Raw genomic sequence first — 15,890 nt, 5'->3', positions numbered from 1 at the left:
AAGATGATTGAGTTTGAGCGACTGAGACAGACAGAAGACATGAGTGTAGAGGAGTTCACGGATAAATTCTTGGAGCTATTGCCTTTTTCAGGGCAAGCTCTAGATTCAGATACGAAGAAAGCCAAGAAATATGTTATGAAGCTGCATTCCAGGTACTCCTCGTTGATTCAGTCAGCTGAGAGAGAAAGTTTCCACACTGTGGTGGATATGGCTCGAAGAATGGAGGCAAGTGCTATAGTTGAGGGGTCAGTGAAGCAGTCAGTGACCCAGTCTTCAGGGGTTAAGACCCCAGGCAGAGGAGGACCAGGTTTCTCTTCTCAGAGCTCAGGTAAGAAGAGGTGGGATAACACCACCAGGAAGTCGAAGAAGAATAAGTTTTGGAACAAGTTGAAATCCGGTCTGGGATTTGGCGGTGGCTCGAGCTCAGGCTCAGATGGTACAGAATGCCAGAGATGTGGAAGACCATACAGGGGAGTGTGTCGAGCTGGGACTAACACATGTTTCAGATGTGGACAGGAGGGACACATGGCTCGGGATTGTCCTAGAGCGCCTTTCATGGGCCATCCCCAGCAGACAGCTTCTGGTAGTGTGGCACAGCCAGCAGTTCCAGCCACGACTCAGGGCAGTGGCAGAGGTAGAGGGAGAGGGGCAGCCTCTTCTTCTGGTTCCCGAGGTGAAGGTCCATCAGCTCCAGCCAGGATCTTCACCATGACTCAGCAGGAGGCTAACACATCCAACACCGTGGTGTCAGGTAATCTCGTCATTGGGTGTTCTGATGTGTATGCATTAATGGACCCAGGTGCATCTCATTCATTTATTGCTCCGAGAGCCGTTGAGAGGTTGGGTCTGATAGTCTCTGGGTTAGAGTGTCCCCTATGGGTCAGTGGACCCAAGTGTGACCCGTCAGTGGCAGTGTCAGTCTGCCAGTACAGTCCAGTTTTTATTGAGGGAAGATGCCTCTCCGCCGACCTTGTGGTTCTAGATTTGACAGACTTTGACGTCATTCTAGGGATGGATTGGCTATCTACCCATGGTGCTACCTTGGACTGCAGGGACAAGGTAGTCAGGTTCAGAGATCAGAACGGGTCAGAGGTTGTCTTCAGAGGAGACAAGAGGGGCACACCTAGAGGTCTGATATCAGCTCTTCAGGCTCGTAGGTTGCTTAGGAAGGGATGTCAGGGGTACTTAGCTCATGTGAGAGAGCTAGACAGTCAGGTCAGGGAGCCGGCCTCGGTACCAGTTGTCAGAGAGTTTCAGGATGTTTTTCCGGATGAGCTTCCAGGTTTACCACCTGCTAGGGAGATAGAGTTCGAGATAGAGTTGGTGCCTGGAACTAGACCGATCTCTATTCCTCCCTACAGGATGGCCCCAGCCGAGTTAAAGGAGTTGAAGGAACAGTTGCAAGAGCTGGTAGAAAAGGGTTTCATCCGACAGAGTACCTCACCTTGGGGTGCTCCGGTATTGTTTGTGAGGAAGAAGGATGGATCCCTTAGACTTTGTATCGACTACAGGCAGTTGAACAAAGTCACTACCAAGAATAGGTACCCATTGCCTAGGATCGACGATCTATTTGACCAGCTAGCCGGAGCAGGTTGTTTCTCTAAGATAGATCTGAGATCGGGGTACCATCAGCTAAGGATAAGGGATGAAGATGTGCCAAAGACGGCTTTCAGGACCAGATATGGGCATTTTGAGTTCCTTGTGATGCCGTTCGGGTTAACTAACGCCCCTGCAGCATTCATGGATCTCATGAACAGAGTGTTTAGCCAGTGCCTGGATCACTTTGTTATTGTCTTCATAGATGATATCTTAGTGTATTCCAGGAATGCAGAGGAGCATGCCCATCATCTGCGGTTGGTCTTACAGACTTTGAGGGAACATGGCTTGTATGCCAAGTTCTCTAAATGTGAGTTCTGGCTGAGGAGCATTTCGTTCTTGGGGCATGTAGTGTCAGAGAATGGTATTGAGGTAGATCCCAAGAAGACAGAAACTGTAGCTAACTGGCCTAGACCCACTTCAGTGACAGAGATTAGAAGTTTCTTGGGTTTGGCAGGTTACTACAGGAGGTTCGTTCAGGACTTCTCAAAGATAGCGGCTCCTCTGACCAGACTAACCAGAAAGAATCAGAAGTTTCTATGGACCGACCAGTGCGAAGAGAGTTTTGAAGAGCTTAAGAAGAGGTTGACCTCAGCACCAGTGTTAGCTCTGCCATCTAGTGGAGAGGACTTTACAGTCTTTTGTGATGCGTCCCGTGTGGGACTGGGTTGTGTACTGATGCAGAATGAGAGGGTGATCGCTTATGCTTCTAGGCAGCTGAAGAAGCATGAGTTGAATTACCCCACACATGACCTAGAGATGGCAGCAGTAATCTTTGCACTCAAGATGTGGAGGCACTACCTCTATGGGGTAAAATGTGAGATCTTTACAGATCATAAGAGCCTGCAGTACATCTTGAGTCAAAGAGATCTGAATCTGAGACAAAGGAGATGGGTGGAGCTGCTGAGTGACTATGATTGCAAGATTCAGTACCATCCGGGTAAGGCGAATGTTGTGGCAGACGCCTTAAGCCGGAAGTCACTAGGCAGTTTATCCCACATATCGGCAGAGAGGAGGCCAGTGGTGAAGGAGTTTTACAAGCTTATTGAGGAAGGTCTACAGATGGAGTTGTCTGGTACAGGTGCCTTGGTGGCCCAGATGAGAGTGGCACCCGTGTTTCTGGAGCAGGTGGCTCAGAAACAGCATGAGGACCCGGAGTTAGTAAAGATTGCCAGGACTGTTCAGTCAGGCAATAATAGTGAGTTCAGATTCGACAGCAAGGGGATCCTCCGCTATGGGAGCCGACTATGTGTACCAGATGACATAGGGCTAAAAGGAGACATTATGAGAGAGGCTCATAATGCAAGATACAGCATTCACCCCGGAGCCACCAAGATGTATCAAGATCTAAAGAAGGTTTATTGGTGGCCAGCTATGAAGAAAGAAGTGGCACAGTTCGTGTCAGCCTGCGAAGTGTGTCAGAGGGTGAAGCTGGAACATCAGAAGCCGGCTGGAATGCTTAACCCGCTACCTATTCCAGAATGGAAATGGGAAAATATAGCTATGGACTTCGTAGTGGGGTTACCGGCGACGTCCAACAGATTAGACTCCATATGGGTGATTGTGGACAGACTCACCAAATCTGCTCACTTCATTCCTGTCAGGAGTGGCTACTCTGTGGACAAGTTGGCGCAGGTGTATGTGGACGAGATCGTCAGGTTGCATGGGGTTCCTGTTTCAATAGTGTCAGATAGAGGGCCCCAGTTCACCTCCAGGTTTTGGCGGAGTCTGCAGAATGCCATGGGTACTAGGTTGGATTTCAGCACTGCCTTCCACCCCCAGACTGATGGACAGTCAGAAAGGACCATCCAGACTATCGAGGATATGCTCAGAATGTGTGTGCTGGACTTTGGCGGTTCTTGGAGGCAGCATCTACCTTTGGTGGAGTTTGCCTACAACAACAGCCATCATGCTAGCATCGGGATGGCTCCATATGAAGCTTTGTATGGGAGGAAGTGCAGATCACCTGTTTGCTGGGAGGAAGTTGGAGAAAAGGCCTTGGCAGGGCCTGAGTTAGTAGAGATCACCAGCAGGGTGGTACCCATAATCAGAGAGAGAATCAAGACTGCTCAGAGCAGACAGAAGAGCTATGCAGACGTCCGCAGAAGACAGTTAGAGTTTCAGGAGGGGGATCTGGTATTGCTTAAGGTGTCTCCAATGAAGGGAGTGGTTCGCTTCGGGAAGAAAGGTAAGCTGGCTCCACGGTACATCGGACCCTTTGAAGTCCTGCAAAGGATTGGGAATGTATCGTACAAGCTGGATTTACCTGCTTCAATGGAAAGAATCCATCCGATTTTCCATGTTTCTATGTTGAGGAAGTTTGTGTCGGATCCGAGTAAGGTTCTTAGTGAGCCTGATGTGGAGGTCCAAGAGGATCTCACCTATGTTGAACAGCCAGTACGGATCATAGACACCCAGATCAGAAAGCTAAGGAACAAGGAAATCCCGATGGTGAAAGTCCTATGGAACCACCACAATATGGAAGAGTGCACTTGGGAGACACGGGAGTCCATGCTCCAGCAATATCCCCATCTCTTTTAAGGTTAGATCTCTATGTGTTTATGTGCTATGTATGTATGTTATGTCTTATGCCATGCTATGTGTGCTAGTTGAGGTACATTCGGAGACGAATGTTCTTAAGGGGGGGAGAATGTAATACCCGGCTAGACTCCGGTATCGGAATTCCTACCGTCCGGTGGAATCCCGGATGTCGGAAACCTCTAGAAGGGTAAAAGTATGTTTTTATGATATGTTTTCATGTTTTTAATAATTTTAAGTATGTTTTTAAATGAGTTTTTGCATGAAAAGTCTTTGGAGGAAAACCCAGGTTTGGCTGCCGAAAGTCAAGTTCGGCCGCCGAACATGCATGCGTTTTGGAGGCACGTTAGGCCCTCGAAAGCATGAGTGAGGGCAGTCCAGGTTCGGCCGCCGAACATGGCATGCATGCGGAGGCACATTCGGCCCCCGAACGTGGCCTGGCCAGCCACCTATAAAAGGGTCCCTTAGGTCCGCACGGGCGAGCTTTTTCTCCCCCGTTGTCGGCCAAGGTGAGTCTCCGCCACCTCTCCCTCGATCTTGAGTGTTTTCCTTAGATCTTCCATGGTTTTCACGGGTTTTAACTTCTGTTTTGAAGATCTGTGAGTAAAGAGCAAGTTTTGGGTACTTGGAGGTTCAAAGAGCTCAATCTCTCCATCTCCAAGCTAGGATCGCCTTTCCTCTCGTTTCTTCAAGAGGTAAGCTCGGATCCACCCTTGTTATGAGTTTTAAACAAGCATTAAGTTGTTTTATGGGTAGAAATGCATGTTTAGGCTTGTTGATGAGTTTATGGGTTTTGATGTTTTGATGAACAATGTATGTTGATTTGTGTTGTCCTTGTGTGTTGTAGTTGGGGTTTAAGTTAGTTTGAGGCCCCTAGGAACCATTGTATGTATTTTTGCATGTTTTGGTTGAGTTTATGCATGATTTGAGAGTTGGGAGGCAAATGTGCATAGAGGAGCCAAAGTTTCTGCCCTTTGGCAGAAACCAGGTTCGGCAGCCGAAGGAGCTTTCGGCCGCCGAACATGGCTGGTGAGGCAGGCCTTTCGACTGCCGAAGTTGCCCCCGAAAGGAGACTTTCGTCTCTGTCTGGGACTTTCGGCCGCCGAAGGTGCCGCCGAACATGCATGAGTTTCGTCTCTGTCTGGGAGTTTCGGCCGCCGAAGGTGCCGCCGAACCTGCCTGACTTTCGGCTCTGGAGGGACTTTCGGCCGCCGAACCTGCCGCCGAAAGTGCCCTGTTCAGCCATTTCTTGCATGTTTTTATGTGATGATTTCATGATGTTATAGGGGGTTTTTGGGGAGTATATTAGAGTTATGTCTATGTATGTTTGGTCCCTCATTGGAGTCCACCTGTGTAGGTTCGGACCCGAGGAACCGAGGACCCCAGCAGTGAGCCAGCTGCTACAGAGTTATCAGAGCTAGCCAGAGGTGAGTGGAATAAACCTTAAGTTTTAAAATAAATGAAATATGAAATTTGAGCATGATCCATGCATCATGAATGCCATGAGATATAGTAGGTTGTTTGCATTAGTATTCACGAATATGTTGCATTGCATTTATGATGTTGATGTGGATTGGTCATTGGATGATCCTTAGTCCTCATATGATATGATGATGCTACGGCATGAGATATGGTATGGAAGTCCAGGTTGTACCCATTCTACGTCCCTGGCACGATGTAAGAGGAAGTCCAGGTTGTACCCATTCTACGTCCCTGGCACAGTTGGACTGTATGATATGTTATGTTAAGGGAAAGACCGGTTGTACCCATTCTACGTCCCGGCACAGTTGGACTATGTAGAGGACTATTGGTGACAATACCATCCGAGATGTGATTTGTTGTGATGTGTTGCATTACATAATGGCATGAAATTTTAATATATGTTTTCTCTATTCTGCTCACTGGGCTTGTTAGCTCACCCCTCTCCCCTAACCCCAGATGTGCAGGTACAGGGTAGACCAGGAGGTTAGCCAGAGATATGAAGTGTATATGTAATAGTTAGTTGTGGACATGACAGTTGTATTATGATGTAATGTAAGGGATTTCAGTATATTATAGCTATGTTATGTGTAATGATATTGAGGATTAGATATTGTGCTTGACATTATGTATTGAGGTATCCCTTTTATTACATGATCAAAATGTTTTATAATGTTATGGAAGCCAACTCATCTCATGATGTATTTGCCCTTTGAGGCATTGTTGAGGTCCCACAGAGGGATCCTAATTATGATTATGACTATGTACAGTATATGTTCAGGTTGAGTTGGATGTTTGAAAGAAAAGTTTTAAATTTTATGTATTTTCTTGATCATGTATGGGATTAAACAGGTTTCCAGGATATATGTTTGGCTTGCTACGGGTCCCGGCGGCCTTAAGTCGACCCGGATTCTAGCGCCGGTAGCGGTCCGATTTTCGGGTCGTTACAATTTGTGAGCTTAGAACAAGTTTTTGGAGCTTGGAGACCCAAGGAGCTAGATCTCTCCCATCTCCGAGTTGGATAGCCTCTCCTCTCGATCTTCAAGAGGTAAGAGTAGATCCTCACCTCTTTTCATGTTTTGATTAAGTTTTATGAAAGTTTATGGGGTAGAAATGCATGTTTAAGTTAGTTGTTTATTGTTAGGGTAAATGTTGAGTTTATGAGTAATGTATGTTGTTTGAGTTGCTTTTTATGTTTGTGTTGGGGTTTAGGATAGTTTGAGACCCCTAAATGCTTATTTGCTTGTGTATGCATGTTGTAGAATAGCTAAATGCATGTTTGAATGGTTTGGGAGGCAAAATATGCATAGGATGGCTGAGTTCTGCCACTTTGGAAGAACTCAGGTTCGGCGGCCGAAAGGTTCGGCAGCCAAAGGGACTTTCGGCCGCCGAACCTGCCTGTGGAGGCAAACTTTTGGCTGCCGAACCCTGCCCCCGAAAGTGGACTTTCGGCTCTGGAAAGGAGTTTCGGCCGCTGAAGGTGCCGCCGAACATGCACGAGTTTCGGATCTGGAAGGAACCTTCGGCCGCCGAAAGTGCCGCCGAAGGTGCATGACTTTCGGCTCTTGAGGGATTTTCAGCCGCCGAACCTGTCGCCGAAAGTGTCCTGTTCAACCTTCCTTTGCATGATTTTCTATGATTGTTTTAAGGTGTTTTAGGGGTTTTTAGGGAGTATTTTAGAGTCATGTTCATGTATGTTTGGTCCCTCATTTGAGTCCACCTGTGTAGGTTCGGACCCGAGGAACCGAGGACCCCAGCAGTGAGATAGCTGCTTCAGTGTCTTGTCAGAGCTAGCCTGAGGTGAGTAGAATGGACCTTTATTTCCAAAGCAAATAAATAAAATTGAGCATGTTCATGCATCACGAATGCCATATGATATATTAGGTTGTTTGCATTAGAATTTACGAATATGTTGCATTGCATAATATGATGATGATGTGGATGAATGTTGGATGATCCTTTAGCCCTCACGATGATGAGATATGATATAATGTGATATGGAAGTCCAGGTGTGGCCTGCACTACGCCCCTGGCACAATGTAAGAGAAAGTCCGAGTGTGGCCTGCACTACGCCCCCGGCACGAGTGGATATGTATGATATGATATGTGTAAGAGAAAGACCAGGTGTGGCTTGCACTACGCCCCTGGCATGATTGGATTATTTAGAGGGCTATTGGTGACAAGTTCATCCTCTACGCCCCTGGCACAATGTAAGAGAAAGTCCGAGTGTGGCCTGCACTACGCCCCCGGCACGAGTGGATATGTATGATATGATATGTGTAAGAGAAAGACCAGGTGTGGCTTGCACTACGCCCCTGGCATGATTGGATTATTTAGAGGGCTATTGGTGACAAGTTCATCCTTGATGTGATTTGTTTGTGATGTGATGCATTTCATAAAAGCATGAATGTTAAATTTAATATTTTACTATTCTGCTCACTGGGCTCTAGTAGCTCACCCCATTCCCTTAATCCCCCAGGTTTGCAGGTACGAGGTAGTCCGGGAAGTCAGCTAGAGTAGAAAGTTTTATGTATGTAATAGCTAGTAAGTGGACATAAGAAAGCATATGATGTAATGAATAGTATTGAACAGTCATGTAATATAATGATGTTTATTGAGGTTTAGAGTTGTGCTTGACCCTAGCATGTATGGTTAATCCCTTTGCGTATACATGATCTATGTAATGTGTTAATGATGTTTATGTAAACCAAGCTTAATGTATGTTATGTTACCCCATTGGAGCATTTGATTAGGGCTCCAGTGTGGGGTTTAATGTTTATGATTATGAGTTGTGCATGCACAGGTTAAGCTTGGTAAATGAAAGAAAGTTTAAAGTTTTTTTGTAAATGTTGATCATGTATGGGATTAAACAGGTATACAGGATGTATGTTAGGCTTGCTACGAGTCCCGGCGGCCTTATGCCGATCTGGATCCTAGCGCCGGTAGCGGTCCGGTTTTCGGATCGTTACAGTGTAGAACATCAACATAAAATTTTATAATTTTCAGAAAAGTTTACTATTTTTTGTTAAATTTCCATTTCTAGTACCAAAATTGTCAAATCGGGTGAGAATTTTTGATAGATCTAATTTTTGTGTTTTTGTATTCTTAGCTATTTTTTAAGTTTTTTTGTGTTTTAACCCTTAATTTCATGCTATTAACTTGTACATAAGTATGAGAATAGGTAATAAATGGTGGTTATGATTCCCCTTTGAAGACTATAATTGGTTGAATTTCTCTTTTTTATTTGGAAAAATTGTTGTGCTTTCTTTTATATTTTTAGATTTAAGTTCCTTTTAGTTTCAGATCTGAATGGATTAATTAATTGCTATAAATTTTTTAATTTCCATTATTTTTTGCTCTAAATAATTTATTCCTTGTCCTATTTAGTTTTTACTTGCCATATTTTTTTTTTTTTTGAAATAGGGGTTGGGGGAGTCGAACCTTAGACCTCTCAGGTCTATCAGGATGCACTTTCCACCAGGCTAAGCCTCGGAGTGCTTTACTTGCCATATTTAACTACAAGAATTTATTAAAATATAAATGAAATTTACAAATAGATACAAATCCATTTATAATTGTTACAACTTCACAAACGGACATATGAAAAATGTTTTCTTTACAAATGGATTCTACATCCGTTTTTGAATTTGTTTGTATTCAATTAATTTTACAAACGACATACACATCCGTTTGTAAATATATTTGTAGCAATTTAATTTTGCAAACAGATTATATGTCCGTTTGTAAGTCTATATGTATTCTTTTAATTTTATAAATAGTTAAACTTCTGTTTACAAATCCGCGTGTATCCATGTAATGTTACAAATGAATTATAAGTCCGTTTGCAAATCTATATATGTGTATTTAATTTTATAAATGGTTTACATATCCATTTATGAATATGTTTGTATCCTTTTAATTTCACAAACCGTTATATTTCCATTTGCAAAGTCATATATATCTATTTAATTTTACAAACTGATTATAAGTCTGTTTGAAACTCTTTTTATGTCTTTTTAATTTTATAAACAGATCATACATCTGTTTGTAAATATGTTTGTAGTTATTAATTTTACAAATGGATTAATCATTCATTTGAAAATTTGTATGTGTCTTTTTAATTTTATAAATAGTTACACTTCCATTTTATAAATCTGTGTCCATTTAATTTTACAAACGGATTATAAGTTTGTTTGCAAATCTATCTATATCTATTGAATTTTAGAAACGACTTACACATCTATTTGTGATTCTATTTATGTCCTTTTAATTTTATAAACGATTATACTTCCATTTGTAAATACATGTGTTTTACAAATGGATTATAAGTCTGTTTGAAAATCCTTTCATGTCCATTTAATTTTACAAACAACTCATACATCCGTTTGTAAAAATGTTCATAGTCAGTTAATTTTACAAATAGATTAAATATCTCTTTGTAAATTCGTGTATTTCCTCTTAATATTATAAATGGTTACACTTCATTTTGCAAATTTATGTGTGTCTATTTAATTTTGCAAATGGATTATAAGTTTGTTTCTAATTCATCTATATCTGTTCAATTTTACAAAAGGTTTACACATTTATTTACAAGTTTTATTTATATTCTTTTTATTTTACAAACGGTTATATTTCTGTACATGTTCATTTAATTTTATAAACAGATTATAAATCCATTTAAAAATCTTTCTATATCCTTTTAATTTTATTTAATTCCACTTATATTTATTTAAATATCCTATAAAGGGGTAGTATCAAATTTTTTATTAAATTTATTTGTTAAAAAAATATAAATACTATATTTATCGGTGTATGCTAAAAAATTTTTTAAAAAAATAAAATTATATATAGAATTTTTATTTTAATTTATATTAATCAATTTTATTTTAAGAATTTTAGTATAATTATAAATATTATTTTTTTTTAATTTCAATTTCAGTCTTATGATACTTTCACTTAAATTTTAATTTATTTTTAATTTTATAAAATCATATTTTAATTTAATATTTTATAGTTTTAATAAAATTTTATCTTAATATTTATTTTAATTTAAATTAAACTTATTTAAATAATTTTAATTAAAAATAACTAAATAATTTTACCTCCCACGTTTCTCCTTCTTTCTCTTCAGTTAACCATCATCAGCTTACTTCATGCAATTTTCTCCTTTCTTCTGCACCCATCTCCACAGCCGCTGAGGCACTCAGTCTCTTTCCCAACCTGACGTGGATCAACCGTATAACACTGCGGAATCTCTTCTCTATCTATTTCAATCTGTCGGATCACTAGCGGGCAAACTGGGTCCCTCTCTCTTCCTCTCATCTAATTTTTGCTCTGTTTTCTGCATTTACCAATGAATAACAATAAACTTGAATTGCATGTTGTCCATATTGTTCATACCATGGTAATAATAAACTTGAATTGCAAAGCGGATGATCTCTTAGCCTATGAATAATACATTGTTACTTGAAATGCGAAACTTTGGCTTTCCTATGAAACAATTGTAGAATTCATCCCTGCTTTTTTAGTTCCTTCCCAACTAATTTTGTGACATTTTCTTTCAATTGTTCAATTATATGCACTGCCGGTACTGACTTGTGAGCCAGAATGCACTTCATATTTCAAGTTTTTTGGTAGATTTTTAGAGATATATCATGAGTATTTTAGCAACAACCTTCTCTATTGTGGGATTCTGATTTTGTTTGAAGAGGTGGCAGGGGTATGAAGCTATTGTGTACAACATAAATTATGAGATATATATGATGCAACTTCAGTAGCACAACAGAGGTTATCCTTATGTTTGACAACTTCTCTGATACGGAGCAATTAGCTTTGGACTTTACGGCAGATCTGGACTGGGCCTAATTTTTGTTGCTGACATCTGATGGAGACCCACGATAGCTTTTCAGAAAGGAAATTTTGAGATGCATGACTTTCAAAATCATGGCGAGGGCCAAAGGCTTATCACAAAGTTCAAGGTGAAAATTTCATCGTTCAGGGGTCAATTTTATATTTTAATTATTTTTTGAATATTTTTATAATTTTTCATATTAGGATTTTTTCTATTATAAATATAATGACCACCAGTGGGACAATTATGGCATTCACCAATGATAGAATGATAGTCTTCCTGAGATTCGATGAGATTCCCACATAAATCCGACCATGGTATTTCAACACCCCACCATGATTGACCACGACTGCAACTCAGTTAAAAGTAAGGAAGTAGTTACCCGAGATGCCAGCTCGTCGTTATCATAAAAATTGATGACATCTTGTAACCATGAGGGAGAACTTGAACTTGAGGATAAACTGAGTTGATGTATGCCGGCTGCAATGCCATGCCAAGACAGGGTATTTGCAACTTTATTTTCTACTCCCTTCTTATACTGAATCGAATAATCAAGTCCCAAAAACTTGACCACTCCTTTCTGTTGTAACAAGGTGTGTAGCCTTTGCTCTAGTAAGTACTTGATGCTCTGGTGATCTGTTTTGATAATGAAGAGACCTAATTTAAGGTAATGTCTCCATTAAGACACAGCTAAGATGATGGCAAGGAGTTCCCATTCATAAGCCGACAACTTGTTGTTTTGCAATCCCAAAGCTTTTGATAAAAAAGCCAAGGGTCGCCCTTGCTGAAGCAACACTGTGCCAATTCCAGAATTACTTGCATCACACTCTAACACAAAAGGAACATCAAAGTTGGAAAGAGCTAGCACTGGGGTTGTGGATAACAAGTTCTTCAGTCTACCAAAAGCAACTGCGGCTTTGATGTCCCATTGCCGCTGATCCTTTTTGAGTAAGTCTATTAAAGGCTTGCTAATAGTTCCTGAAACTTTAATGAAAAGAAGAAAAAGAGAGTAGAAGATTTGAGAGAAAAATACTTTATTGCTCTCATCAAGCCAATTGGGATATATATACTACTTACAAGAGTACATACTAGGTAAGAAAATAAATTAATTTCCTAATTATAGCCTAATCATATCCCTAATTATCACTGCAAATCCAAGCTATTTACAGAAATAATCTCAACACTCCCCCTCAAGCTGGAGCATACATATCATATGCTCCAAACTTGTTATAAATATACTCTATTTGTGATCCTCCTATTCGGATCTAAAGTCTTCTCTAAGATCGACCTTAAAAGCAGTTATCATCAAGTTCTGGTTATGAAGATGGAGACGTCACCTATGTCGTGAAGAAAATATTATATTCGACGAAGTAGGAGGATGAGACGCAAAGGAGGAAGATTTTTCAGGCAAAGTGTCGAGTAGGAGAAGCAATTTGCAAGCTAATTATAGATAGCTGCAGTTGTGAAAATCTGATAGCTAAGCAATTGGTGGAGAAATTGCAGTTACCTATACAGCCGCACCCTTCTCCATACAAAGTCGGATGGATTAAGGAAGGTCCGACAATTGAAGTCAACAGAATCTGCAGTGCGCCTATCTCGATCGGTAAATCTTACACTGAACCTATTAATTGTAATGTTGTGGATATGGATTGCTGTGGAATTTTGTTAGGTCTCCCTTGGTAGTTTGATGTTGATGCTTTGCATAAGGGGAAGGAGAATTCATACATGTTCACATGGAATCAAAAGAAGATTACTATTTTGTCTTTCGGTTCTGTGACACATGCTAAAGTGGAAGGAAAGAATGCTGTTGCTATTTTTACGGGAGTACAAAGGCTATCAGGCGCAGTTGAGAAATCTGGAGGCATACTGGCTTCACGGGTGAGAGCAACAGGCGCAGCGGAGGATGCACCATCTTTACCACCACCCGTCAAAGAACTGCTGAAGGAGTTTCCCAGGATAGTGGAGGAATCCTCCAATCTTCCACCTTTACGGGATATCCAACATCAGATTGATCTCATTCCTAAATCAAAATTACCAAATATGCCTCATTACAAAATGAGTATAAAGGAGAGTGAAATCCTCCAAGAACAAGTTGAAGAATTATTGAAGAAGGAGCATATTCAGGAGAGCATTAGCCCCTGTGGAGTATCTGCCTTATTAGTTCCAAAGAAAGATAGAACTTGGAGAATGTGCGTGGATAGTAGGGCTATAATACCCAGCTAGACTCCGGTATCGGAATTCCTACCGTCCGGTGGAATCTCGGATGTCGGAAGCCTCTAGTAGGGTAGAAACATGTTTTCATAAAATGTTTTTGTAACATCCTCTGAGCCCACAACAGTAGATATTGTCCGCTTTGGGTTCGAGGGCCTTGGCCCAGCCTTCCCCTCACGGTTTTGTTTCTAAGGGTTCACGCCCAGCGTCCTTCCCCCGCATCCTTCCCCTCAAAACGCGTCTACTGTGGTCTCTTGGGGCTTGCCCTTATAAGGCTTCCCCCCCTCCTTACCTCTTTCCGATGTGGGATACTTTTCAATCCACCTGCTTAGGGCTTCTACCCCCCTTACAGGCCTGAGCGTCCTCGCTCAGCACACCGTACTCGTGAGGCCCAGGCTCTGATACCAATTGTAACATCCTCTGAGCCCACAACAGTAGATATTGTCCGCTTTGGGTTCGAGGGCCTTGGCCCAGCCTTCCCCTCACGGTTTTGTTTCTAAGGGTTCATGCCCAGCGTCCTTCCCCCGCATCCTTCCCCTCAAAACGCATCTACTGTGGTCTCTTGGGGCTTGCCCTTATAAGGCTTCCCCCCCTCCTTACCTCTTTCCGATGTGGGATACTTTTCAATCCACCTGCTTAGGGCAGCCCTAAGCAGGTGGATTGAAAGTATCCCACATCGGAAAGAGGTAAGGAGGGGGGAAGCCTTATAAGGGCAAGCCCCAAGAGACCACAGTAGACGCGTTTTGAGGGGAAGGATGCGGGGGAAGAATGCTGGGCGTGAACCCTGGGCATGAACCCTTAGAAACAAAACCGTGAGGGGAAGGCTGGGCCAAGGCCCTCGAACCCAAAGCGGACAATATCTACTGTTGTGGGCTCAGAGGATGTTACAATTGGTATCAGAGCCTGGGCCTCACGAGTACGGTGTGCTGAGCGAGGACGCTCAGGCCTGTAAGGGGGGTAGAAGCCCTAAGCAGGTGGATTGAAAAGTATCCCACATCGGAAAGAGGTAAGGAGGGGGGGAAGCCTTATAAGGGCAAGCCCCAAGAGACCACAGTAGATGCGTTTTGAGGGGAAGGATGCGGGGGAAGGACGCTGGGCGTGAACCCTGGGTGTGAACCCTTAGAAACAAAACCGTGAAGGGAAGGCTGGGCCAAGGCCCTCGAACCTAAAGCGGACAATATTTACTGTTGTGGGCTCAGAGGATGTTACAGTTTTAATGTATTTCATGGTTTTAAGTAAAAAAAAAAGGGGAAATGAGTTTTTGCATGAAAACAACCTTGGAGGAAAACTCAGGTTCGGCCGCCGAACATGCATGCGTTGCGGGTGTGCCTTGGGCCCCCGAAAGCATAAGTGAGGGAAACCAGGTTCGGCCGCCGAACATGGCATGCATGCGGAGGCACTTTCGGCTCCCGAACGTGGCCTAGCCAGCCACATATAAAGGGGTCCCTTAGCAGAAAACGGGTGAGCTTTTTTCCCCATTTTCGGCCAAGGTGAGCTCTCCGCCGTCCCTCACCGATCTTGAGTTTCTTCCTTCCATTCTTCATGATTTTTATGAGTTTGCAACTTTGTTTTGAAGGTTTTGAGCTTTTGAGCAAGTTTTGGAGCTTGGAGGTTCAAGGAACTCTCTCTCTCCCATTTTCCGAGCAAGGGTCGTTCTTCTCTCGATCTTCAAGAGGTAAGGACCGATCTTGAGCTTATGGCATGTTTTAAGTAAGTTTTAAGTAGATCTATGGGGTAGAATGCATGTTTAGCTCATGGTTAGGTTTATGGGTTTATGTTATGTTTTTGAACAATGTGGATGCTTGATGTGTTGTAGATGGGGTTTAAGATAGTTTGATGCCCCTAGGAACTTGTATGTTTGAGTATGTATGTTGTAGATTAGGAGAAATGCATGTTTGGATGGTTTTGAGAGGAAATCGTGCATGAGGAACCAAGTTTCTGCCCTTTAGCAGAAACCAGGTTCGGCAGCCGAAGGACTTTCGGCCGCCGAACCTGCCTTGGAGGCCAGCCTTTCGGCTGTCGAAGCCTGCCCCCGAAAGAGGACTTTCGTCTCTGGAGGGCAGTTTCGGTCGTCGAAAGTGCCGCCGAACATGCATGAGTTTCGTCTCTGTCTGGGAGTTTCGGCCGCCGAAGGTGCCGCCGAACCTGCCTAACTTTCGGCTCTGGAGGGACTTTCGGCCGCCGAACCTGCCACCGAAAGTGCCCTGTTCAGCCT

The sequence above is a fragment of the Manihot esculenta genome, chromosome 4, assembly GCF_001659605.2.
Source record: "Manihot esculenta cultivar AM560-2 chromosome 4, M.esculenta_v8, whole genome shotgun sequence".
Taxonomy (NCBI): domain Eukaryota; kingdom Viridiplantae; phylum Streptophyta; class Magnoliopsida; order Malpighiales; family Euphorbiaceae; genus Manihot; species Manihot esculenta.
The sequence above is the reverse complement of the archived record's forward strand: the minus strand, read 5'-3'. Positions refer to the sequence as shown.